The sequence below is a fragment of the Chiloscyllium plagiosum genome, unplaced genomic scaffold, assembly GCF_037043375.1.
Source record: "Chiloscyllium plagiosum isolate Xiang-an unplaced genomic scaffold, Cpla_swu_hap1 HiC_scaffold_17, whole genome shotgun sequence".
NCBI lineage: Eukaryota > Metazoa > Chordata > Chondrichthyes > Orectolobiformes > Hemiscylliidae > Chiloscyllium > Chiloscyllium plagiosum.
The window spans coordinates 51,140,853-51,167,636 of NW_028270155.1; the positions used below are offsets into that span (position 1 = coordinate 51,140,853).

The following is a 26,784-nucleotide window of genomic DNA, read 5'->3' on the forward strand; positions in this document are numbered from 1 at the left end:
TGCACCACGTCCCCACAGTGAGACACTGGAGATAACTTGCGCTCATTACTGGCAGACATACTCACTATTACTAGGACTTTCTGTCATCAACACTCTATTTAAATTCCAGATGTGTGCCAGTTCAAACACTGCAAACCAGGATTTACTGATCACAGTTCTAGGGAGTGAAGTATTGACTCGGCAATTCCGATAAAGACAAATTGGCATTCCAATTTGCTGACAGAGACCTGTCCTCTTTCCTCCGGACCACAGAAGAGACTACAACATCAGACCCTGCCAGCTGGTCCAAGTTGCCATCTGGGTCAGTACAGTGTCTACAGTCTGAAGGAATACCTCAAGTAGGTCAATGCCACTTTCTTCTTTCTGATATCTCACACTCAGTCTAACTCAGCTATGACACGCACTTTCCCAAAGGAATATGGTTTATAACTTTCATTATTTCCTGCATTATGTTTTCCTCAATTGCTCTCACCCATCCCATCCCATCCCTTTGCTTCTCACTGACTCATCGGGACATCTCACCACCATTCCTCCACCTGCCCCAAGACTAACAACTGTGCCAGATACTTTCACCTCACTCAATTCCTCCCTTCATCTCATTCTAAGAGTAAGCAGCCCACAATGGGGCAGAAAGGAAGTTAGACGAGTCGGGGAGTGGCCAAAGTCTGCCTCTTCACTCTACACAAGCAGGGAATCCTTGGACTCACAGGAAAGGACAGACATTGCTCACATCATGATGCCGAAATCTCCACATCCCGGCAACCAATAAGATTCATTGTCAAGCGCTGTTCTCCCATTACTAGTACTGTGAACATATTCCTAACAAGCTCAAACTTGCACCTCTATCTTGCAAGTCATTCCCCACTATTACCTTTGCACAAGAACCAGTGACACCCCCAAAACATCTGTCCCAAAGAGTGCAGACCATCAGCCTCCTCCTCCATCTCTGTGGCAGGAGGCAGGGATCTCTCAGAAGATACACCTGTCAGGCTCCATCTGCACCCTCTATCAGCTCAGGTCACTGACACCTCAGTGGGTACTTTAGCTAGATTTGAGTTGGGAGCCATGCTAGTGAGCATGTCACTCAAATAGCTCCTAGAGAGCAGGTTTCTTCTCAGCCCCAGGCAGGAGTGAACCTCAGGGTGTTGGCCAATAAAAACTACATTCAAAGGCAAGAATAAACATAGGAGCGACGGGTTTGTTGGAAATTCTTGGCAAAGTGGATCAGTTTGGTAGAGTCCACCCATGCCACTGGTTATGTTCTCCTTCCAGCACGTATGTCTGGCTGTCACCATGGTTATGTTGATGGCTGCCATGGTAAGCCCAGTTCGGCACACTCATTGCTATCACTATACACACAGAGCTGCACTCTATTCCTCTCCAACCAACAACAATAAAGGTGCCAGGGCAGCATGGAATCTTCACCTCATTGCAGATGCTCCTCCCTCACAAGGAGACAATAGGCACCCTCCTGGAGGCAGAGCCATATATAAGCCATTCCCAGATGCTGCACCCTTTCAGGCCCCTCCCAAGGTACTTGGTCTCTCCACCTCCACCCTACACATGACCATCAACCCTACTGAGGTCCAAAGTGATAGGGATGTACCTGCATCTGGTCAGGACACCCTCGGCACATCTGAGCCCTGAAGCCAAAAACACCACAGAGGTTGTCAGTCCAAACATCTCAAGGGCATTACGCTCCACTATAGGGCAGATCCCCTCCAACATAGTGTCCACCCTGCAGCTGGGACTACATCTAGATATAGTGAGAGGGAAAGGAAAAACAAAATCTTCTGAGAGCACAAATAGGAGATGCAGTGAAACTTGTTTGCCACTAGAATAACAGAGTTGTAAATATATGTTCACTTTTCATCATCAGCTGTGTGTTTGTGTTAATGTCATTTTAGTTGCAGCTACAGGAATGAAGGTAGAGAGGCTAGCCAGCTTTAGTGCCACGCAGTATTCTAACCTTATCTGAATGATAGCTGTCCTGTCCACAACACCCAAACAAGCATCAAACTTTGTCAGGATTGAATGACGGAGTATCAGATTTTGGGAAGACTTCCACAAGTCTATAACCTTAATATTTCTAAACAAGAAGGAACATAAAGAAACAGTAGACTAGTCACCTGCACATTTACATTGGAATAAACAGAGTTGCTTGCCTCTCTGGCATGAAAACATTCACAGTGAGTAAGAGATTATATCTTTTCCAGTTTCATTGATAACGGTTTCTAAACAAGTCCTGTCAGGATTGACAAAGCCAATAATTGTGCTGGTGAATAATGGGTGGTAGTGGTAACATTCTTTCTGATGAACGTCCTCACTTTCCTACTCAGGCCAATATGGCAGCTCTCATAGATCCTCCCTGGTTGTCATGTACCCTTGTTGAGTCTGGAGCAATAGTAAGGTAGCGATCTCACTCTGTACTCTACTGTACTGCAATGAACCCTTACCCCGACAAGCTGAGAAATCTGAAATCAGCGAGACAACTTATTGCTCTTGTTGGTCCCAGTGGAAGTATGTGTTATATTGCAGATAGGCTAGGCATCCTGATATAGCACTTTGACGCATAATTTAGCCGAGTGTGGCTCACTCTTCTTTTAGTTGCACAGCATTTCATGGGAGCTGATTGACTTTGGGTTTTCTGCATTTCCACTGCATCATGTGGGCACCTCAGGCTGGGATCTCTGCATTTAGGAGGCTGTTCTACATCTGCAGGAGGTCACTGCTGACCGTGGGCTTTCAGATGCAGGTGTACTTCATCTGTTCCTGTGGACACTCTTAGTGCAGTGGGCACAAAGACAGCCACAGCCTTTGAGCCTGGATCCACCAGGGATGGTACCAATTAGCCGAGATGGGGCAATATCAGAAACAAAGCAGCTCCTCTGTGACATGATCATTCAATAGTCACACACAATTAACACTTAAACATTGAAAATGTTGGATATCTCAGACAAGGAGGGCAATGGGATGCTTCTATGTGGATCTTCCACATTCTTAACCAGATTCAGATATATTCTGCTCACAGCTATTTTGACAAATGTATAGTATGAGACTACGTGTGGTAGGAAAATGAGAACCTCACAATCCCAATTCAAGAAAGGCAGCATTCATTTAAGATAAAGACATGGACATTTTATTGTGCAGGATATAAGCTGAGCAGCTCCTGGGCCTTGTGCAGGCTGTAAGATCATGGAATGTGTTTGTGAATTGAAGAAGTTAGATGTAACATTACAGTTCACTTGCCATTACTGCTACTTCATAGCCATTACTTGGATTCATTTGTCATCTTCAATAACATTGTTGAGATTGCTTGTGGTCAACAGGATAGTTCAATGCATGCAATTTGCATCCAAGATTCTGAGATATCGTTAATCTGTACTATCTGAGTATCTGTTCATTGCTAAAGCCATTTGAAGGGCCTCACATTGGCTGTAAGTAGAACTTGCAACCTCTCAGATAAAAGTAAACTCTGACTCTGCTTGGGGTGAATGTGGTTGTAACAGCTTTCATTTCCATTGCACTGTTGTGATTCAGATGAAGATGAAATACAGCAGAGGGTCCACAGAAGTTGATTACCTAAGGTACACAAACCAAGAGCCCACTTCAGATCATAGTCTCACTCCTTGGCACATTGACATACAGGCTAGCAAAGGAACTTCACCATAAACTGAAATACCTAGTAGAAGACTCATGCCATTCCATCCACAACACTCAAGAATTCCTGAACATCATCAAAGACACCAATTTAGAAGATGACAAAGTCATGGTTTCCTTTGATGTAATGGCCCTATTCACATCAACTAACATCAGCCTGGCCAAAGAAACACTGACCTCACTACTAGATGAACCAAGGACACAAATACCAGACAGCATCATTTCCATCAGCAAGGGCAACATCCTCAACTCATAGACCTGTGCCTCACTACCCACCTCACCTACAATGAAAAGACTGACAAACAAATCAATGGAACACCCATGGGATTACCGATATCAGGATTCTTAGCAGAAGCAGTGATGCAGAGACTTGAACGAACAGCCTTCCCCACGATCCAACCCAAACTTTGGGTCTGCTACATGGATGACATCTTTGTCATTGCGAAATGGAATAAATTAGAGGAAATGGACAATATCATCAACAATATCCTTACTAGCATAAATTTCACCAAAGGGGAGGAGAACAACAAGACTCCCCTTCCCAGATATCACAGTGGAGCGAACAGTTAATGGAGAACCACAGACCAGCAGTGTCTACAGAAAAGCAACACACACAGACCAAATACTCACCGACAGGAGCAATCATCCCAACCCCCACAAACGGAGCTGCAACAGGACATTATTTAAATGGGCCACAACACTTTGCAGCACCCAGGAACTATGAGCGGCAGAAGAAAAACATTTATACAGCGAATTCAAGAACAACGGATACCTAATAAACACAGTACACCAATTCTTAAATAACAAACCCAAACAAGTAAACACAACACACCCAGAAACTCTAGCCACACTGCCATACATCAAAGACATCCCGGAGATGACTACCAGACTCATCATGGTAGCCCACAAACCTACCAACACACAAACAGGCTACTGATGAACCTAAAGAACCCTATACCAACATCTAGCAAAATGAATATCATGTACAAAATACCCTGCAAGGACTGTAACAAACACTACATCGGTCATACAGGCAGAAAACTAGCCACCAGGATGCACGAACATCAGCTAGCCACCAAAAGACATGATCCCCTACCACTAGTATCCTTACACACAGACGAAGAAGGACACCACTTCAACTGGGACAACACCTCCAACCTAGGAGAGGTTAAACAGAGACACACACGGGAATTCATAGAGGCCTGCCATTCAATCCAGACCTCCATCTATAAACACATCAATTTGGACCCCATTTGCCAATCTCTGTGGAAATGATATCACCCAGCACAACAGACCAAGACACATAAATAGAAAGCGGGACAGAAGACCAGCGCTACACGGGAGGTTCATTAGTGATGTTATCTCACATGGTGATGAAATGTCTGAAAACAAACATACCGGCTCAGCAAACAAACTCACAACCTGAACCTTAACCTGAGCTACCAATCTTGTCAAAAATCGTAAACCATACTTTATCTGCTGCCCCCCAGGCATAAGCTTAGTTATGTCAAACATTGTTATGCACTGTCCAGTATTAAAGCTGGGGACATGATGACCATTGATGAACCCCTTCTCGTATTTCCCTGCGTCTCTCAGGCTGTATCATCACCCTTTAAGATATTGAATTACATCTCTTCATAAACGCTATTCCCTCTGCATCTCAGCATGCTGCCTCCGATCCCTATGGCTTACTTCTTCACCTCCCATACTACTCCCAGATAAGTCCCCTGAACTTTCAGTGAACAGACTCCCAGGAGTGCCAGTGGCTCACTCCCCTCACCAACTTGGATAGACAGCCCTGACTGTGTGTGTGGCTTTCCTGTGTATATTTGTGGTGCATTCTCCGTTAGGTGTTCTCTGTACCCTCACGTCTAGGAATGGGAGTTGGTTGTCCTTTTCTTCCTCTCTCGTGAATCGGATTCCTGTGAGTGTGGAGTTGATGATCCGGTGTGTTTTCTCTATTTCCGTGTTTTTAATGATTACAAAGGTGTCATCAACGTATCTGACCCAGAGTTTGGGTTGAATTTGTGGTAAGACTATTTGTTCTAACCTTTGCATTACTGCTTCTGCTATGAGTCCCGAGATCAGTGAGCCCATGGGTGTTCCGTTGATTTGTTCGTATATCTGGTTGTTGGATGTGAAGTGTGTACACAGGAAAGCCACACACACAGACCAAGTCCTGAACTATGAAAGCAACCACCCCAATACACACAAAAGAAGTTGCATCAAGACACTATTCAAAAGGGCCACAACACACTGCAGCACACCAGAACTGCAAAAAGAGGAAGAGGAACACCTACACAAGGTATTCACCAAAAACGGATATCCTCACAATTTCATCAACAGATGCCTAAGGGAAAGACAACGGAACGAGGACATGCCGCAACCCAAAGGGCTAGCCACACTACCATACATCAAGAACATCTCTGAACTGACAGCCAGACTACTGCGACCACTAGGACTTATAACAGCACACAAGCCAACAGCCACACTCAGACAACAACTCACCGGAATGAAGGACCCAATACCCAGCATGAGCAAAACTAATGTAGTGTACAAAATCCCATGCAAGGACTGCACAAAACACTATACAAGACAAACAGGAAGACAGCTAACGATCCGCATCCACGAACATCAACTAGCCATGAAACGACACGACCAGCTATCCCTAGTAGACGACAAGCAACACGAATTCGACTGGGACAACACTACCATTATAGGGCAAGCCAAACAAAGAACAGCCAGGGAATTCCTAGAAGCATGGCACTCATCCACAAACTCCATCAACAAACACATCGACCTGGACCCAATATACCGGCCACTATAGCGGACAGCTGAAACTGACAACTGGAAGCGGCAGGGACAGGCCACTATAAATGCCGGAGGAAACACCACAGAAGCGCTTCACAGGAGGCTCCCAAGCACTGAGGATGTCACCTGGACAGGGGACGAAACGTTTGCAACAAGAACTTCCAGCTCGGCGAACAGAACCACAGCAATGAGCACCCGAGCTACAAATTTTCTCACAAACTTTGTAATAATAAAATGTTAATGAATACGAATAGGCCTCTCACTGCTCGCTAGTGTGTTTCTCATCCAACCATTAAAAACTTACATACAAAAATCACTTTTTCTGTCGGTGTGGAGAATCTCAGTTTTCCATTTTCACCACATGGTCGCAATTGACTCTCCATTGCCCACATTGTTCAGAGGCTGGGGACGTTCTGCCCTTTGAGTCCATGCTGACTTTCTGTATTAACAGCAAAATGGAAACCACTCCCTCATCCTTTTCTAAAAGCAAATTGTTTCTCTTCAGGTGCTTAAATGTTTCCTTCTTGAAAGTCACAATTACACCTGCTCTCACCATAGTCAGTGCATTCCAGAAACAAACCACCCATTGTATAAAAAAAACCTTTTCATCTTACCATTGGTTCTTTCACCACTCACCTTTATTGGTGTCCACTGGCTCTTAACCGTTTCATCAATAGGAATGGTTTTAGCTCCTCCACTCTATCTAGATCCCTTACAATTTTGAATGCCTCAATAAAATCCTCTCTCATTTTTCTGTTTAAGAAAGCCATTTCTAACTGCTATAATCTATGCATATAACTAGAACTAAACCCTGCAACCATTCTCTAAAATCCTTTCTGCACCCTCTTTAAAGCCACATCTTTCCTTAAGTGGTGTCCAGAATTGTACATAATACTACTTTATTGTTAATAAAAATTCATCATAATTTTTGTTTATTTTTACACTTTATGCCTATAATATAAAGCAGAGGAACCCATGTGTCTTTTTAATCTCTTTCTCAGCATGCTCCACCACCTTCAATATTTTATGTATATATACCCCCAGTTCCTGCATTCCTTTTAGGATTATATCCTTTATTTTATGTTTCCTCTCTTGACTCTTCTTACCAAAATGAAATGCATCACACTTCTCCACCATTAAATTTCACTTGCTACTTGTCTGCCAATTCCACCAGCTTCTCTGTGGCCTCTTGAAGTGCATCACTTACTGTTTCCATAGTTCACAACACTTCTAAGATTTGTGTGATCTGAAAACTTTGAAATTGTGCTCTGCACACCCACGTTTTGGTCATCAATATATATCAAGAGGAACAGTGGCCCTAGTACTAACATATTTCAAACCCAATTATATACCATCTTCCAGTCGGATAAACAAGTGGTTCACCACTACTTTTCATTTCCTGTCACTCAACCAGCTTCATATCCAGGCTGCTACTGAAAATATGCAATTTTCTTGCCTGATTGCTTTGATATTTTACACATTAAAGAAAATATGAGAGATATAAAAACAGAAAAAAAGTCGAAATCTCATAAGAAACAGTAAATTTGCAGTTCCTTGGAACACTGGAATCAATACTGTTTTCAATTGTTGATGTAGGAGGAGAAATTCTAGCTCAGTCCCCTGTGGTAATCGCATTGGAGAAGAGTTAAAATCTGAGCAGTGGATTTATTGATCTTTTTTGACCTGCATCTATTTTAATGCTGGTGTTGTTTTCTGGTTTATTGAGGCAACTGCCTGACTTCAGTGGGAGACTCAGGAATATATTAAAATTAGGGTTCTAAGATGTCAACAGGATCCCGATACAATTTTAACGATCTAAGGAGCATAGATTTTTCTGCAGGTTCTGCTCGCAAACCTATGGAAACCCAGTGGAGGTCCCATCAGCTAAGTTTAAAATATACCTTCTGGGACAATGAGGGCAGGAGATTTACAATCACCCAGCCCTTCCCCATGTTTCCCATGATCAGACAAAAAGAATCCTTCCATGGAGATGACAAACTGCCCAAACTTTGCAGGTCGAAACCAGCCAGTGCCTTTGTACAGCCACTGACCAAAACAGTGCTGTTGAAGTTGAGCCATTAAAATGGCTCCCACTTCAGCTCCTAGCTGGGAATTCCATGTCTCACTGGAATTTCACCTTGGATAAACTTTCTGTATCAAATGTGCTGAACTGTAATCTGAATTCTTCACTGAGAAAACAATTAAGCCACAACTAATGGATCAATTGGAAGCAATTAAGTTACTGATAAGGCTTTCAACAATAGATAACATTAAATAATAGTGCAATTGCAACCACTCAATTCATTTCTCAACTGATATACTGTGTTGGTGCTTTACTGCCTTTTCAGGAAAGATCAAGTGTTTAACTCTACTCCAAAAAACATACTAGATCACATATCTTCAAACTCTATTCCATTTCATGTTATAAAACTGTGAAGAAAAAGTAAACTCCTTCATTGAAGATCCACGGGAGCAGATTGTTATTATTTAGCAGGGTCTGGCAGGGCTGCCTGAGTCCACATGGTTTTATATTAGTTGAGTATAATTGGGTAAGAATGTGACTGAGTGTCAAGATGAACAAGTAATTAGAGTTGGTGCGTGAATAGGAATTAAACCCTAATCAGAAAAGCATATGCCTGAACTCTGTCTAACCAAACATTTCATTCTTAACTCAGGTTGCCCACATAGTACAGAACCTACTGATTTTGGAATCATTGAAATTAACAGAATAGAAGCCAGCTTGGCAAAAGAGGTATTTTTTAAAGTATAGTCATAGCTATAGAAAGCATACAGCTAATTTGCACACAACAAGCTCACACATACACTAATTTTCAACTTCACCCTCAATGTGATAATGTGGTGGCGTAGATCACCCAACTGTTGTCAATTTTGCTTAGCATTCATCCAGTTGCTACAGAGAAAGAAAGAAGGTCTCTCTGTACAAATAACAATCTTTTTCATAAAACCTGATTAACTTCTCACCAATTCAGATGAAGTGACTCATTATCAACAAATATCAATAAAAATGATGCACCCACACAGTGTTATTGACAGTAAATAATAAAGAAAATAAATTTCACTGATATATTTCAAACAGCCCTTCTGTCTTTGAGCTGATTTTATATTTGTTAATATCGGAAATCAGGATTCTCGTTGTTCAACATGAAAATTAATTGAAGTACAATTTTTAGATTTTTTTTTTGCTTTTTGTTAGAGGAGAAAACATTGAGGACAGAGTGTTGTTTAATCTAGACATGAGGGAAAAATATTGTTATCTCAAACTTTCCATTCCTGTGTATTACACACACCAGTTATATACATTCCTGCAGCCAATTCCTTTCCCTTCGGATGAATAATTTCTGTAAAACTACACAAAATATTAGTTTGTAACCAATTTATTTTAAGTGCTCAATGCGAGAGCTTTAGTGAAGGTCAGACCTAAATATTATATTCCCTTAAGTTCCTCTTTTCTGTATGAGTATCTTGTTGTACTGCCTCTCTTGTTCTTTAAGATTAATATAAGATGGAATGTGCATCAGATTTGTCAGTTTTATAAATGTTTTCACATGGCATTCACAGGTGGTTACAGTCAGTTCTGCTACAATACATGTTTATTCCATGTGAATTGGTTTTAATGCAATTGAAGAATTTAGAACATTATTTGTAGAATGCAAACTTTCCTTACATGTGTTAGCCATAATGCAATTCTGGCCCCATTAGTTTAAATGGCCTGGCTATTGCGTGATTGTCTTATAACGCAAGATTGCATGAGAATGGGACTATCCTGTTATGTCAGAACCGACTGTGTATGGCTTTCCCCATTGCTTTCAAATAAATCTTTAACATTTACTTGAAGATCAAGATGTGTAATTTCAATGTACAGAAATTTGTTATTCCACTGATGAAATCACAATTACTAATTGATAGCAGGGCATACCCACAATTCATATAAAGACATATTTAATATTCTACAAAGAATATATGACATCAAAATGAATAGAGTTTGTGCAGCATGCAATGCGAATGTGATAAGTGCTTCCTTAGTGATTGAAAGATATGACAATTTTCACAAATATGTTGACATTCCAAACAGGGCTTCATATGTATGTGTTTTCAGCTGTAACTTTCAATGTAGATGCATGACTGCCAGGCATATTTTAGACTTGAGTTTGAATCCAGCCGAAACAAATAAAATAAAAGCTGATGGTTCTAGTCAGTGCAAAATTTTCTTGTGAAATAGATTATAGCTATCTCTTGTTATGAGTCAACAGCAGAATATTGACCAGAGGTCACAGAGATAGAAATATAAGAAACAGCAATATTAACACAGGGATTTGACAGATAAATGCCCTTCAGCATCAAACTGGGCCTCAATTCTTTGAAGCATTTTTAGAGCTTAGCCTTATGATGGGAGTCTGCAAGTTTGTTGGCACCATCTGCACTGCCTATTTAGTCAGCCTACTTCCCTTTTAGCCCTATTTATGATTTGCTCCCAAACTGATGGCAGCATAACCACAGGGCTACATTCCCCATGCAATGGGTGTCTATCCATAAAGGAAGAGAGGTTTATCAGAATATTGGGTCTGGAGAGCCTCCCAGAATAGTTGCTGAAATCAGAAAATCTACTGGAACAAATTTGAGGGAGTTGTATTCTCACTGGCTGTTCTGCACATGACCTTGGAGTGCCAAATAGAAAAGTGTATGATCCGCAGGACTGACATTCTTCATTCAGAAGAAGTGAAATCTCTGCTGTCCTCTCTGTTTAGTTGGTGTAAATAATGGCTACCTGTGGTTGAGAAAATGTTTATTGGCCATGATTCATTTAAACATCACAAAGTCATAGAGATATACAGAATGGAAACTAACCCTTCGGTCCAACTCGTCCATGCAGACCAGATATCCTAACATAATCTAGTCCCATTTTCCAGCTCTTGGCCCACATCCTTCTGACACCTCCTATTCACATACCCATCCAGATGCCAGGCAGCTCATTCCATACACTCACCACACTTTCCATGAAAATGTTGCCCCTTAGGTCTCTTTTAAATTTTTCCCCTCCTACCATAAACCTATGCTCTCAAGTTCTGGACTCCCCTGCCCCCAGGGAAAAGACAAAGAACAAAGAACAAAGAAAATTTACAGCCCAGGAACAGGCCATTTAGCCTTCCAAGCCTGAGCCGATCCAAATCTACTGTCTAAATTTCCTAAGCATCTGTATTCCTCTACTCCCCACCTACTCATGCATCTGTCCAGATGCATCTTAAATGAATCTACCATACCTGCCTCCACCACCTCTGCTGGCAACATGTTCCAGATGCCCACCACCCTCTATGTGAAGTACTTGCTGCGTGTATCCCCCTTAAACATTCCAACTCTCACCTTGAAATCGTGACCTCTTGTAATTGAATCCTTCACCCCCAAAAAGCTGGTCTCTATCCACCCTGTCTATACCCTTCATGATTTTGTAAACCTCAATCAGGTCCCCCCTCAATCTCCTTTTTTCTAATGAAAACAAAACTAATCTGCTCAACCTCTCTTCATAGCTAGCACTTTCCATACCAGGCAACATCTTTGTAAACCTTCTCTGAGCCCTCTCCAAAGCGTCCACATCCTTTTGGTAATGTGGCGACCAGAACTGTACACAGTATTCTAAATGTGGCTGAACCAATGTCTTGTACAATTTTAACATGACCTGCCAGCTCTTATACTCAATATCCCGTCCAATGAAGGCAAGCACACTATATGCTTTCTTGATCAGTCTATCTGCCTGTGTAGCAACCTTCAGTTTACAATGGACCCGCAATCCCAGATCTCTCTGCCCATCAACTTTTCCCAAGGCTCTTCCGTTCATTGTATAATTCACTCTAGAATTAGTGCATTATTAGAATTAGAATAGATTAAATGCATCACCTCACATTCGTCTGGATTGAAATCCTACCACATTTCCGCCCAACTCTCCAGTCTATCTATATTCTCCTGTATTCTTTGACAGTCCCTTATGCTTTCTGCTACTCCACCAATCTTCATGTTATCTGCCAACAGTGCCCTTTTCCAGGTCATTTATGTATATCACAAACAACAGTGGCCCCAGCACTGATCCCTGTGGAACACCACTGGTCACCTTTCTCCATTTTGAGAAACTCCCTTCAACTACTCCTCTCTGTCTCCTGTTGCTCAACCAGTTCTTTATCCACCGAGCCAGAACACCCTGCATACTATGTGACTTCACTTTCTCCATTAGTTTACCATGAAGAACCTTATCAAACGCCTTACTAAAGTACATGTATATAACATCAACAGCCCTTCCTTCATCTATCAACTTAGTCAGTTCCTCAAAGAAGTCTATTAAGTTGGTAAGGCACCATTTCCCCTGCACAAAACCATGTTGCCTATCACTGATAAGCCCATTCTTTTCTAAATATAAATAGATCCTATCCCTCAGTACCTTCTCCAGCAACTTTCCCACTACTGATATCAAGCTCACTGGTCTATTAGATTACATTACATTACAGTGTGGAAACAGGCCCTTCGGCCCAACAAGTCCACACCGACCCGCTGAAGCGCAACCCACCCATACCCCTTACCTAACACTATGGGCAATTTAGCATGGCCAATTCACCTGACCTGCACATCTTTGGACTGTGGGAGGAAACCGGAGCATCCGGAGGAAACCCACGCAGACACGGGGAGAACGTGCAAACTCCACACAGTCAGTCGCTTGAGGCGGGAATTGAACCCGGGTCTCCGGCGCTGTGAGGCAACAGTGCTAACCACTGTGCCACCGTGCCGCCCACTGTGCCACCGTGCTGCCCAGAATATCCCCACTACCCTTCTTGTGCATGGGGACAACACGAGCAACCCTTCAGTCCTCCAGCACCTCACCTGCATTTAAGGATGCCACAAAGATATCTGTCAGGGCCCCAGCTATTTCCTCTTTCGCCTCTCTCAGCAACCTGGGATAGATCCCTCCGGTCCTGGGGATTTGTCCATCTTAATAACCTGTAGCCTACCCAACACATCTTCCCTACTTATGTCAACGTGATCCAGACTAATCAAACTTCTATCTCTAATCTCAAGATTCATCATGTTCCTCTCCTCAATGAACACTGATGCAAAGTAATCATTCAGAATTTCACCCATTCACCCAGGTTTGACACACAGCCTTCCTTCATTATCCTTTAGTAGACCAATCTTTTCTCTAGTTACCCGCTTGCTTCTTATATAAGAATAAAATGCTTATCTATTTATTCTATCCATGCCCTTCATGATTTTAAAAACCTCTATTAGGTTACCCTTCAACCTCCGATGCTCCAGGAAAAAACAGCCCCAGCCTATTTAGCCTCTCCCAATAGCTCAAATCCTGCAACCCTGGCAACATCCTTGTCAATCTTTTGTGAACACTTTCAAGTTTAACAATATCCTTCTGATAGGAGGGAGACCAGAATTGCACACAATATTCCAAAACTGGCCTCACCTATGTCCTATGTAACTGTAACATAACCTCCCAACTCCTATACGCAATGCTTTGTTCAATAAAGGAAAGCATACCCAACGCCTTCTTCACTATCCTATCTACCTGTGATTCCACTTTCAAGGAACTGTGAACTCTAAGGTCTCTTTGTTCAGCAACATTCCCCAGCACCTCACCATTAAGTGTATAAGTCCTGCTCTGATTTGCCTTTCCAAAATGCAGCACCTCACATTTATCTAAATTAAACTCCAGCTGCTACTCCTCAGCCCATTGGCCCATCTGATCAAGATCCTTTGTACTCTGAGGTAACCTTCTTCGCTGTCCACTATACCTCCAGTTTTGGCGAAATCAGCAAACTTACTAACTATTCCAGTTATCCTCACATCCAAATCATTTAGGTAAATGATGAAAAGCAGTGTTTTTTGAGTTTCAGCTGGATCCTTGTGGCACTCCACTGGTCATGGGACTCCAGTCTGAAAGACAGCTCTCCACCACCACTCTCTATCTTTTACCTTGGAGCCAGTTCTGTATCCAAATGGCTGTCCCTGTATTCTGTGATCTAACCTTGCTAACTAGTATGGCATGAGGAATCTTGTCAAACACCTTACTGAAGTCCATCAGAATCACGTCCACCGCTCTGTCCTCATCAATTCTCTTTGTTACCTCTTCAGAAAACTCAATCAAGTTTGTGAGACATGATTTCCTACGCACAAAGCCATGCTGACTATCCTTAATCAGTCCTGAGTTTCTAAATACATATAAATCCTGTTCCTAATGATTCCCTCCAAAACCTTGCCCACCACCAATATTAGACTCACTATTCTATAGTTCTCTAGCTTTTCCTTACCATCTTCTTTAAATAGTGGCACCACGTTAGCCAACCTCCAGTCTTCCGGCACCTCACCTGTGACTATCGATAATACAAAATATCTCAGCAAGAGGCTCAGCAATCACTTCCCTAGCTTCTCACTGAGTTCTAAAGTACACCTGATCAGGTCCTGGGGATTTATCCACTTTTATCCATTTTAAGATATCCAGCACTTATTTCTCTGTCATATGGACATTTTTCATGTTGTCACTATCTATTTCCCTACTTCTATACCTTCGTTGTCCTTCTCCACAGTAAACACCGATGCAACATACTCATTTAGTATCCCTGCCATCTCCTGCGTTTCCACACAAAGGCGCCTTGCTGATCTTTGAGGGCCCTGTTTGCTCCAGAGTTACTCTTTTGTCCTTAATGTATTTGTAGAATTCCTTTGGATTCTCCTCAACCTTATTTGCCAAAGCTATCTCATGTCCCCTTTTTGCCCTCTTGATTTCCTCTTAAATATACTCCTACTGCCTTTATACTCTAAGGATTTACTTGATCTCTGCTGATATATATACCTGATATATACTTCCTTCTTTTTCTTAAAAACCTCAATTTCTCTAGTCTTCCAACTTTCCGACACCTACCAACCTTGCCTTTCACCCTAACAGGAATATTCTGTCTCTGAATTCTCATTATCTAATTTTTGAGAGCTTCCAATTTTTCAGCCTTTACCTTCAAACTTCTGCTCCCAATCAGCTTTTGAAAATTCTTGCCTAATACTATCAAAATTGGCCTTCCTCCAATTTAGAACTTCAACTTTTAGGTCCGGTTTATCCTTTTCCATTATTATTTAAAAACTAATAGAATTATGGTCCCCAGCCCCAAAGTGCTTCCCCACGGACTCCTCAGTCACTTGGCCTGCTTTATTTCTCAAGAGTAGGTTAAGTTTTGCACCTTCTCTAGTAGGTACATCTACATACTGAATCAGAAAGTTTTTGTAAATTCCTCTCCATGCAAACTAATCTGTGTTTGGAAAGTTAAAATCCCCTACTATAACCACCCTATTATTCTTACAGATAACTGAAAACTCCTTACAATTTTGTTTCTTAATTTCCCACTGATTATTAGGGGGTCTATAATACAATCCCAATGAAGTGATCATCCCCATTTTATGTCTCAGTTCCACCCAAATAATGTCCCTGGATGTATTCCCAGAAATATCCTCCGTAATGCTATCCCTTATCAAAAATGCCACTCCCCTTTCTCTCTTGTTACACCCCCCCCCCACCCCTTTCTAACATTCTTATAGCATTGGTATCCTGGAACGTTAAACTGCCAGTCCTGTACATTCCTGAGCCACATTTCTGTAATTGCTATGATATTCCAGCCCCAGGTTCCTGACCATGTACTGAATTCATCTGCCTTCCCTGTTAGACCTCTTGCATTCAAATAAAAGTAGTTTAATTTATCAGTCTGACCATATTTTCTGCTTTGCTCCTGCCTGCCCTGGCTGTTTGACTCACTCCTTTTCCCAGTTGTACCAGTCTCAGGTTGATCGCTTTCCTCGCAAAGCCGCTGAGTCTCACCCTGCACCTTACTGGTTTAAATCCTCCTGAGCAGCTCTAACAAAATTCCCTGCCAGTATATTAGTCCCCTTCCAATTCAGGTGCAATCTGTCCTTTTTGTACAGGTCACTTCTACCCCAGAAGAGATTCCAATGATCCAGAAATGTGAATCATTCTCCCATACACCCGCTCCTCTGCTTCATCTGCTCTATCCTCCTATTCATACCCTCACTAGCTCGTAGCACCAGGAGTAGTCCAGATATTATTACCTTCCGAGACCTCCTTTTTAAATTCCAGCTTAACTTTCTATATTGTCCCTTGAGAATCTCATCCCTTTCCCTTCCTATGCAATTAGTCGCAATGTGTACAACACCTCCTGCTGGTCTCTCTCTCCTTTGAGCATATTCTGCATCTTCTCCAAGATATACTTGATCCTGACACCAGGGAGGCAACACACATTCTGATTTCTCGGTGCAGGCAACACAAATGTCTGTCCGTGCCTCTGACTAGAGAGTCCTTTATCACAATCGACTGCTTGGAACTTGACATACCTTTTGTTACATTAGATCCAGTCTTGGTACCAGAAACTTGGCTGGTTGTGCTACATTTCTCTGAGAGTCCATCAATTCCCATGTTTCCAAAACAGCATTCTTGTTTGAGATAGCGATAGCCATAGGAGACTCCTGTACTACCTGCCTATCTCTCCTACCTTTCCTGGAGTTAACCTACTATTCTGACTGTATCTGCGGTTTTTTTATCCCTTCCTACAACTGCCATCCATCACACCCACTAGCTGCTGTAAATTCTTCATTACCTCTAACTGCCACTTCAACCACAATCAATAGACAATCTGATAGGATTCACAGCCAAACACACTTACTGCAGACATAAAACTCTCCCTAATCTCTCACATCTGACAGAAGGAGTATATCACTCTACTAAAAGCCACCTTTGTTCCTTAACAATCTACAGACCGAGAAAATAACAGTCTTACTGCTCTAAAAAACACTGTTCCAGGCCAACATAGTACCTATGTTATATATTTTAAAAAAATTAATCAAGAAATAGATCTCAGTAAAACGTAATTTAAAAAAAGAACCTATTCTACTTACTATTGCTGATTTACAGCAAGGTTACATTCAAAAACCATGCACCTAACTTCTGTGCTGTGAGCTCTCCCACACAGGTTCCTCCAAGGTCAGCTGTGAATTTCACTGTTTGTTCATGTTTCTTAGACGCGTTCCGATGTCCAAAGATATTTGAAGTCGAACACCAAAGGCCCTAACTGTGCAGATTCACCCTTGTGTCAGACAGCAGTGTTGGTTTCCTTCTCTGACCAAGTCGTCTCTGCCTTTGTCTGTCTTCCTCCTTTTTAAAGTGCCGCTGTTTAGAATTTTTTATCTCAAAGTTCCAAACAATGCAGCCATTTATAAAGCAGTAATTGCTGCTCCTGGAATTTGAGGAAATCTCCAATACCTAAAATACCTCAAAAAAAGGAGCAGTCTGTTACAGCCACAACTTTTTCCTATCCTTCATCTTGGATTACCCAGAATCCTAAGAGTGCAAGGAACACTCATGCACAAAGAGAAGGTTAATGCCATTGATAAGTGACTGAAAGCAGCAGCTAGTCTCAAGGATGGTGCTGTAGCAAGACAGGTTCTTCAGATTTATAAATAATATTTGTTGGGGCTGAATGTGAATACATATTAGAATGCAGTGCAGAGTCAGTGGCCAAAAATTAATTTACAGGGCATTAATTAGATGCAAAGATAGAATTCTAACAATTCTACATGATCCACAATCCTTAAGTGAAATTTCCAAGCTCTGTTTATTCAAATAAAAACAAACCAATACTAAAGAGACAATAGCACAGGTATTTCAGAAATGTTAAACATGACTCTTAAAAATGCAATCGTGTTAGTTTTATTCAGTACAATACACAACTGGAAGATGGTGATATTGATAGAATGAAATTTCTCTAATGAAGTGTTAACATAAGACTCTTTTTTGGAATTCCTAAGGTTGATTTTAGGGGTTTGGGTAATTTGAAAGATTGCTACATTGTATTCAGGTATAAATGAGTTGGTGCAGTATATAATCGAACAAAATAGCCCTGAAGGCATATTTGGAAATAATGAGGAAATTAATTCTAACCAAAAAGATTGGTGTAATTCTGAATGAAGGTTACACATTTGGCTGAATACGATTAAAACAGGAGATGAAATACATTGTTCCTCACCATGGTAGGACCAGATGCTTTAAGATGGTGTCTCATCAATGTTGCCTGCATGACTTCAATAATATGGACTATTCTGAGAAGAATGAGAATAATGAGATGCTGGACTCATTCTGACAAGACTAAGAATGAGATTGCACTGAGAATTTCATTCTGTGAAAGGAAGCAGCTGCTATGTGAGACTGTTGCAGAGTACATTCTTGAAATGAAATAACTCTTTCAGTACAATTGGTTTGACATGAACTTGGAAATCAATTTTAGAGATAGATTTGTGGGAGGCCAAAAGAACAATAAAATCCAGGTCAAGCTTTCAAACAAAGTCATTGAGCTATCATGGCAGGAAACCTGCAATGAGGTCACAGCCTTGGAGATAGTAGAAAATTGTAAGGGGCTTCTTTTCCTGAGACAGCAGGGGATTTGGATTTTAGCAAGATCCAGCCATGGTAGCTAAGATAATTATCCCAGAATCAATTACCATGGTATCCGCCAATAAGTTGTCCCCATTTCTAGTCAAAGTGTTACAGCCTGTTGGAAAGTCATGTCTATCCAGGAAACATGCAGGAGCAGGAAACAGTAATGTTCGATGTCATGGTAAAGCTTCAGGTTTCAGCCATGCACCATGTCAAGGTTAACCTAAACATAGTTCAGGAGTTTGGAAATTCTCATCTGTGCATGTGATGGAAATGGAAAAAGATTTTCATTTTGTGAGCAGTAAAGTCAAGATTAAGAGATTGTGGGAGTCTAGCTGGACTAGTAACCCAGATGCTCAGGCAAAGCTCGTGGGGATTGGGTTCAAATCCCACTGTGACGATACAATGGCTTTAGGCATTATATCTTGTCCTTTTTTTTTAATGAAGAAACATTGAAACAGAGGTAACCAATGCTCTGCTCAAAGCCAATGTGGGATCTTGGGTTTTTAAAAACATTATTGGAACATTAGAAGCAGCTTCAATGGCTGGGTTCAAGCTCCCACAGACCCAGGATTTTTAATTTTAGCTTTCTGCAGTTTCTGGGATCTTGAATGTACATGGCAGCTGTTATTCCTCTCTTTGTTACAGCCTAAAAGGCTGGGGTTTTCTTCCTGTTGTTAGAACTGCATATGAGACAATCGATTCAATGGAATTTGTCTTTGCCAAGGGCAAGTTTATGGGATATTACTATATTGGAACAGACGGTAGTTAATATATATATTATTTGTTAGGCGCTTTAATAGTGTTACAGTTAAGTCAATTCTTTTATTTCATCTGTATTTTAACTGTAGTGTAAAAATAAAGTGTGTTGTGCTTAAAGTCAAGTAGTTTGACCAATTGAATTGCATCTGGAATGCAATGCCTTGCTCTTACTTTTAAAGTAAGAAAACATTAGGGTCTGGGCTATCTTTTCAATATAATTTTAGGGGGATTGGTTTGGTCCATAACACCCACCATAAAAGCTGGTGGGATTTAATATCAGTTAAAAACTTGTTTCAGTGATGGTGACCATGAAACTTTAAATAATTGTTGGAAGAACCCATCTGGTTCACTGATGTCTTCAGGGAAGGAAGTATGCTGTCCTTACCTTGTCTTACATGTGATTCTAGACTTACAGCAAAGGAGCTGACTCTTATCTGCCCGCTGAGGTGGCATAGCAAGCCATACATTTAGATTAGATTAGATTACTTACAGTGTGGAAACTGGCCCTTCGGCCCAACAAGTCCACACCGACCCGCCGAAGCGTAACCCACCCATTCCCCTACATTTACCCCTTTACCTAACACTACGGGCAATTTAGTATGGCCAATTCACCTGACCTGCACATCTTTGGACTGTGGGAGGAAACCGGAGCACCCGGAGGAAACCCATGCAGACACGGGAGAATGTGCAAACTCCACACAGTCAGTCGCCTGAGGCGCGAATTGAACCTGGGTCTCTGGCGCTGTGAGGCAGCAGTGCTAACCACTGTGCCACTGTGAATGGGAAGCAAATGTTGGTCTTGTCCACAGTAAAAATGAAAGTTGGAGTGCCACAGCTTACGACAACTGCAACAGTGCCTGTCATCTCAAGTATATTCACGAAATCCCAAAGTTCCATTCCTTCATGTGGCTGGACTGACAATGATTCAATTTAAAATGCCAGTATTCCAGAATTAACTGAAATTAGTATTAGAGTGGGATGCAGTAATATATGCTACCTTGCTATTGGCAATAATATAAACTTTATAAAAGAGAACAAAAGCTCCCTGATGGGAAGTAGATTATTAAATAAATTTGGTTAAACTGTGTTAACATATTAGGGATCCATAACAACATAGCTTCATTGAGTAAGTGCTAATATAGCAGAAAGTGGTCTTTAAGCAACAAGGAGATGATAAAATTGAGCATTGCAAGGCTGAAGTCAAGATAAAGGACAATGTATAATTGACTTATGAAAAACTAGAAGCAGTTAGTAAAGAGCTGAATAGATTAGAGAGGTAGGACAATTAAAGTGAAGGGCAATGAATGGCACATGCTTTGTGGTAATTCCAAAGTATGATTGGATATGAGGAGATTATAAGCAAACAAGAAACATCTGCCCACTACTGAAGACTTGTTTTTTTTAATTTAGTTATTTGGTGGTATAGAATATAAACTTTGCTAAAAAGAGAGACTGTGGTCAAAAAAGCTTAGTGCCTCTTTTAAAAAATGTTTATGTTTTCTAATTTACCAATTAAAAGGGTAAGATGGATGTGTTGGATGGATATTTGCACTTAGAATTAACTGACAAATGCAAAGGACTGCTTACCATTTGTATAAACCAAGGGTGTACCACACTGAAAGATTACCATTTGGGGTGTCAACTGCTCCCACAGTGTTCCAGAGTGCCATAGGTCAGTGATAATATTTAGTAATATTTGGAGAGTATCTGCATTATGTGGATAATTTTCTTGAATGAGGAAATTTAACAAAGGGGAAGAAGGATAGATCTCCTATAGTCCAAACTCTTCTTACAGCTTAAAGTGAAAATAAGAAATAAAGTGAAAGCTTTCTGGTATTATAGAATCCACCTGCAGAGCAAAATGGGTCAGAGTCTTTGATTGAAGCAAACTTATCAATGCCCATGATCCCAACCATCAAGTGGAGCTGGGTATCAAAGTCAGTGTTCAGAGTTATCACTGCCAGAGATGTTGAGTGGGCAGAATCAAGCTAACAGATATAGAAGAAGATACCCAGACAGAAAGGCAAATGAACCAGTTAGATTAATTGAAACTATATAGGAAGGAAAAAGAAAAAAAAATGGCCATTTGATTATTTTGTCAAAAAATGATGTTTTGTTGAACATATGGTGATGTCAAGGAAAAGTATATTTGATAAGTAATTACTCAGGCAGTATTAGTCACATACGCTGTGGTTTTGATTAAGATAAAAAGAAATATGCAATCAAACCCTTTAAACATTTGGAATTTGCTGATGTTGATGTAATCATATTTTATTCTTGGAACTTAAGTGTATGTATCATCTTGTATGTAATAAAAAAGTTTTCTTAAGTGGGGAGGCAGTATAGTAAATTACAGCTGCCTCACTGCTGTTGTCTCTGTTGGGGAGGTGTAAATAAAGTTAGTTCAAAAATGGCGGCCTGCAGCTGAGCATGTGTGTTTTACTTAGTGCACCACACAACAGCTGTTCTGAAATCAACTGCGAGGCTCTATCCCCATCTCAGGTTACTCTCCAACAAATGTTATTCTTCAGGATAATTTGAAACAGGTTTCAAATGAAATCTGACATGTTCTGCAAGTTGTTTCATAGTCTTTAATTTGAGCGCCTATCTGATGAACTAAATGAGCTCCAACTCATTAATAAAACCCTGATTCAAGTTGAACTAATACCATCTGTGCATAGTCAGGATCATTGCAAATAAAATTTTCAACTTCATCTCCCAAAATAGTGGGTGAAGCAATTCCCTCAAATAGCCTTGGTTTAGGTTGATTGCTCATGTTTTGCTGTCAGTGCCACTTACTCATAACTGCACTACTGCTTCCAGTTAAGCCTGTAAAGTAGTCTGAGATCTCCCGCTTCATTCCAAAGAAGTTTCCACAGAAAAAAACACTCCATGGTTTCGTGAGAAAAAATCACAGTGGTGATCATTTACAAATGTTTGATGCCATGTTATATGCATTCAAATGTATAGGTAAGTGGTTCAACAACATAATCATGAAGAGTAAATGGAAAGTTGCAGTCTTTTTTCCCATTATGAGGAGATTAATGTTTGAGTCCTTTCCAACTTTGCCCTGCTTAAGTTTTGAAATCAACCTCACAAAATAAAACCCCCAGAAAATTGATGTCCATCAGTATCTCTAGTAATCAGACACGTGATTATGATTCCCAAACGCAAAGTGCAAAAATTACAAGCTAATTATACTTGTGAAAAAAAGCCCAGCAAAATCTCTCATCATAAAGGGAGAGTAAAGCACACAGAAGAAAAAGTAAGAGTCATCCTTTTTGTACTACATCATTGTATCATTGAATTATTGCAGTGTCCAAACATTGTTCGTTGTTTGTGATATTTTGGATTCATAGTCTGCAGTTGGAAAGGTGGTATAAGGCTCTTTTGATGCGTGCATGCCTATGGGGAGCTTATAGATCTAATCAATTCAAATATGCATCTGGATATTAGTTACAGGAAAACTGTACAACACCTCGAGGCTAAAACATGATGTTTTACATTGCAAATACTGAATTACAGAAAGTTCAGATCATAAAAATTCATTTTGCAGACTTTGCAGTCTGAGGGCAGAATGTAAAAAATGTAAATGCTAATATATATCGCAGTTTGCTAAGGAACATAGTACACTTTCACATGTAAAAGAAAGGATGTGCTGACATAGGAGGGGGTCCAGAGGAGGCTTATGAGAATGATTGAGGGGATGAAGACCTTGTCATATGAGGAGTGGTTTGAGAGCACTGGATCTATACTCAATGGATTTTAAAAGGATGAGGGGGATCTGATTGAAACTTGCAGAATATGGAGATGCCTGGATAGAGTGGACATGGAGAAGACATTTCTACTAGCATAAGAGACGATGACTCAAGGGACTGCCTCAGAGTGAAGGAATGAACCTTTAGAACTGAGTTGAATTGGAATTTCTTCAGTCAGTGGGTTATGAATCTGTGGAGCTCATTGCTGCAGAGGGCTGTGGAGGCCAAGTTATTGAGTGTAATTAATACAGAGATGGTTATGATTGGTGAGGGGATGATGAGTGAGAGAATGGAATTGAGAAACAAATCAGCCATGACAAAATGGCCTAATCTAGCTCTTCTATCTTAAGGTCTTAAGGTCTTAAAACCAAACTTTGTACAAGCAGTACAGTTAATGAATATTTCATGTGAGTTGATGATTATTGTGGATGGGGGTAAGATAGTACATCTGCAGATAAAGATTTTGTATTAGCTACATCTCATGATATAAGATTAATAGGGAGAGTGTCAGGGTTGAGTGCCAGTCAGGAAATGGCCAGGAAATGCATTTCTTTGTAATGTTCTAACACCTAGCTCTGGCAACCTATAGTGCTTGCAGGCTCAAGCTCTTCTTCTGCTTCCTCTAGCTGTTAAAATGCAGCTGTCTTAAATGCTACCTTTCTGTAAGATCAAGTTATGATAATCTGTTTCTTCAATATTTACATGTTGTTATCTCATGTACTTTCTTCACCCACTTGCTGCCTGTGTTTTTGCTGCTGCTCCTCTTCCTCCTCATCTGGCAGCATCAGTGGTCAACTCCCACAATTCAGGCTAAGAAACTGTGCTCCTGAATTCAACTTTGCGGTGCCTAATTTGGACCCTAAAATCTACATGATGCCTTACACTTTCCAGCTGCTGAGCTACATTAAAACAAAGAAACAGAAGGATTTGTTGGACACTACATAAAACAGTGTACTTATGTTGAATGTTGAGATTACCTTTATTTTAAGTAGTTTTTTTAAAAACAATATTTTTCAATCACAATGTACATTTATTAGTTAAGCCATGCATGTCATTTTGTAAGGATTCTTAAGTGGTTCTTTAGTAGCTAAGATGTTTGTTGATCCTTGTGATTTTTAAAATACTCTGTTGACTTCAATTAAGCAAAATCCCATTGCAGTTGAGATGCTCCGTAGTTGTGAACGTTATGGCTGGAGCTGATGGGTACACTGGGGAGGCAAGGCTGAGGCAGAGGGAATGGAATTGTAACATAAATCACTCTGTGCTTCTTTTGCCTACATTCTTGGCTCAGCCCAGTTGGCCGTGCTCAGGCCTAGTAAGTTCACTCCACCAGAATTCCAGCACATGATCTGAGCTGACAAATGGCAGCAATATTGATGGAGTGTGAGTGTGAGTGGAATCCAAGATGCTGTTTTTTGGATAAAACACAAATCCAAGGCTTTGTTTGCTAGTTTGGTTGGTTCATGTGGATATTAAAAATCGAGTTGCACTCTTTCAAGAGGAATAGCTCTCTTTATAGCTTGGGCAATGATCCTATTCAAACCAACGTCACAAAAGCATGCTAATTGTTTATTCATGTTATTGCTGTTTTGGGTATTATGTTTTGTACAAAATACTTGCTATGTTTACCTACATAACAAGGGTGGACAAATAAATTACATTTTGGAGGCTTTCTCGAGGAATACAGGAAGAGCAATATGCCTTTATTGCTGTCAAACATTCTTCTTCAAATCATATAATTTTGAACTTTGTTTATCGTGGTTGCCAGCAATCTTTTAAAGGAACACTATTTTAACTATTTTCTGCTTGAATACAGTGAAAAGCATTCATACTTTGGAGTGTGCATGCCTTGGAGGAGTGATTTTTTTCCCATTTGAAAGTGCAAGGGCATTGGTCCTATAAGGGAAACCATTAGTTTCTAGTTGTCGCTTTAGTCTCACTATCTTGCTGACGCATTTGGAAACACGGTAGCAGAGATAACCAAGTCATCTCCCATTAAACTCAGCCTCAATGCACTTTAGACTGGAAGAAATGCTAGTAGTTGTTGCAATTCTGGGATCATTTGACATGATATTTTTAATGCTAAGAATAAGATTTCAAGATAAGTCAATTCTATTTTCTTTCCCACTGTCTTTTATTGAGTCAGGGTCAAAGTAAAAATAGGGAACAGAAAGAGGTCATATTTCACAGATATACTATTTAGTTGCCAAATGCATTGGTTGGAGCTTGACTTGGATGAATCAACAGTCAAGGTCCAGGTATAATTAAATAGCATTAATTGCCACTGTAAATTAATGGCAATGTCAAAAGTCTAAAATTTTGATTTTGAACGGTTAACATCGCTTTACCAGATGAGTGATTCTCCATAATGCCTTTCCGTCGACACAGCTTTGCAATCAACGTTGAGAATGCAATAAAGGGTCAGTAATGCAGAACATCTCCAAGGTTGAAAAGTGCATATGACAAGTAAAAGTGGAATGAAGCCAAACTCAGGGGAAGGGCAATACCCAAGAGAGGTAAAGTGTTCTGCATTTCTTTGACTGGTGTGTTTTGATTTTTCTGTTAATGAATTACTGTCCTCATAACCACAATGTCCTTGTAAAGCTCTTGTTATGGAATATTCTGTAAATGTTTGTGGTCAAGTTTTGCACAGGAGAAGTTTAAACAATCCCAAATCATTAAACAGCCGTCTTACTTTATATCAGACAGTTCCTGGACAGTTATAAGAGATATGTAGATGTCAAACCAATTATGGCCTGTACATCACTGTTCATAAGCAGGGTAAGCTAATTATCTACTAATAGTGCTTTAATTTCATCTTGAGAAAAAATTGGTAACATTCTATATCGATACAATCCAAATAATATTTTGCCAAATATTATTCATTATCCAAAGGAATTAAGCCACTCACTCAAACTCAGTGTCTGGCACTCCATGATTGTCTTTATCTGTGTTGAGATAGATACATACATTTGATGGCAAATGTTTGCATAAAACTGTAATATGCTTTTATGTGGCTCCTGGAGGAATATGACACAATGATTATTGTTATTGATCACAAGGGAAGAAAATCTAAATAATGCACAAATACTTTTTCTAGTTACTTTGTCTGCTTGTCTTCAGATGTCAGTCAGTGAATGCTGGAGAATATTTAGGTATGTAGATGTTGAGGGAATGTTTCTAGAGATGAGAACCCTTTCCTGGTCTTACAATACTCTTCAAAGCTAATGCTAACCTACTTGAAGCACTCAGGATGAATATGACAGATTATTACTCACAAAACACTGAATAACTGTG

At 40.5% G+C, this 26,784-nt stretch overlaps 1 long non-coding RNA gene across 1 annotated transcript in view; it reads left to right on the plus strand.

The window, feature by feature from the left end:
• Positions 1-22,570: 22,570 nt before the first annotated feature.
• Positions 22,571-26,784, plus strand: part of LOC148147335 (uncharacterized) — a 179,997-nt gene continuing 175,783 nt past the window's right edge. The window contains exons 1-2 of the long non-coding RNA XR_015759877.1: positions 22,571-22,699; positions 25,876-26,003. This is a non-coding gene — a long non-coding RNA (uncharacterized LOC148147335). The remainder of the gene's footprint in view (positions 22,700-25,875; positions 26,004-26,784) is intronic.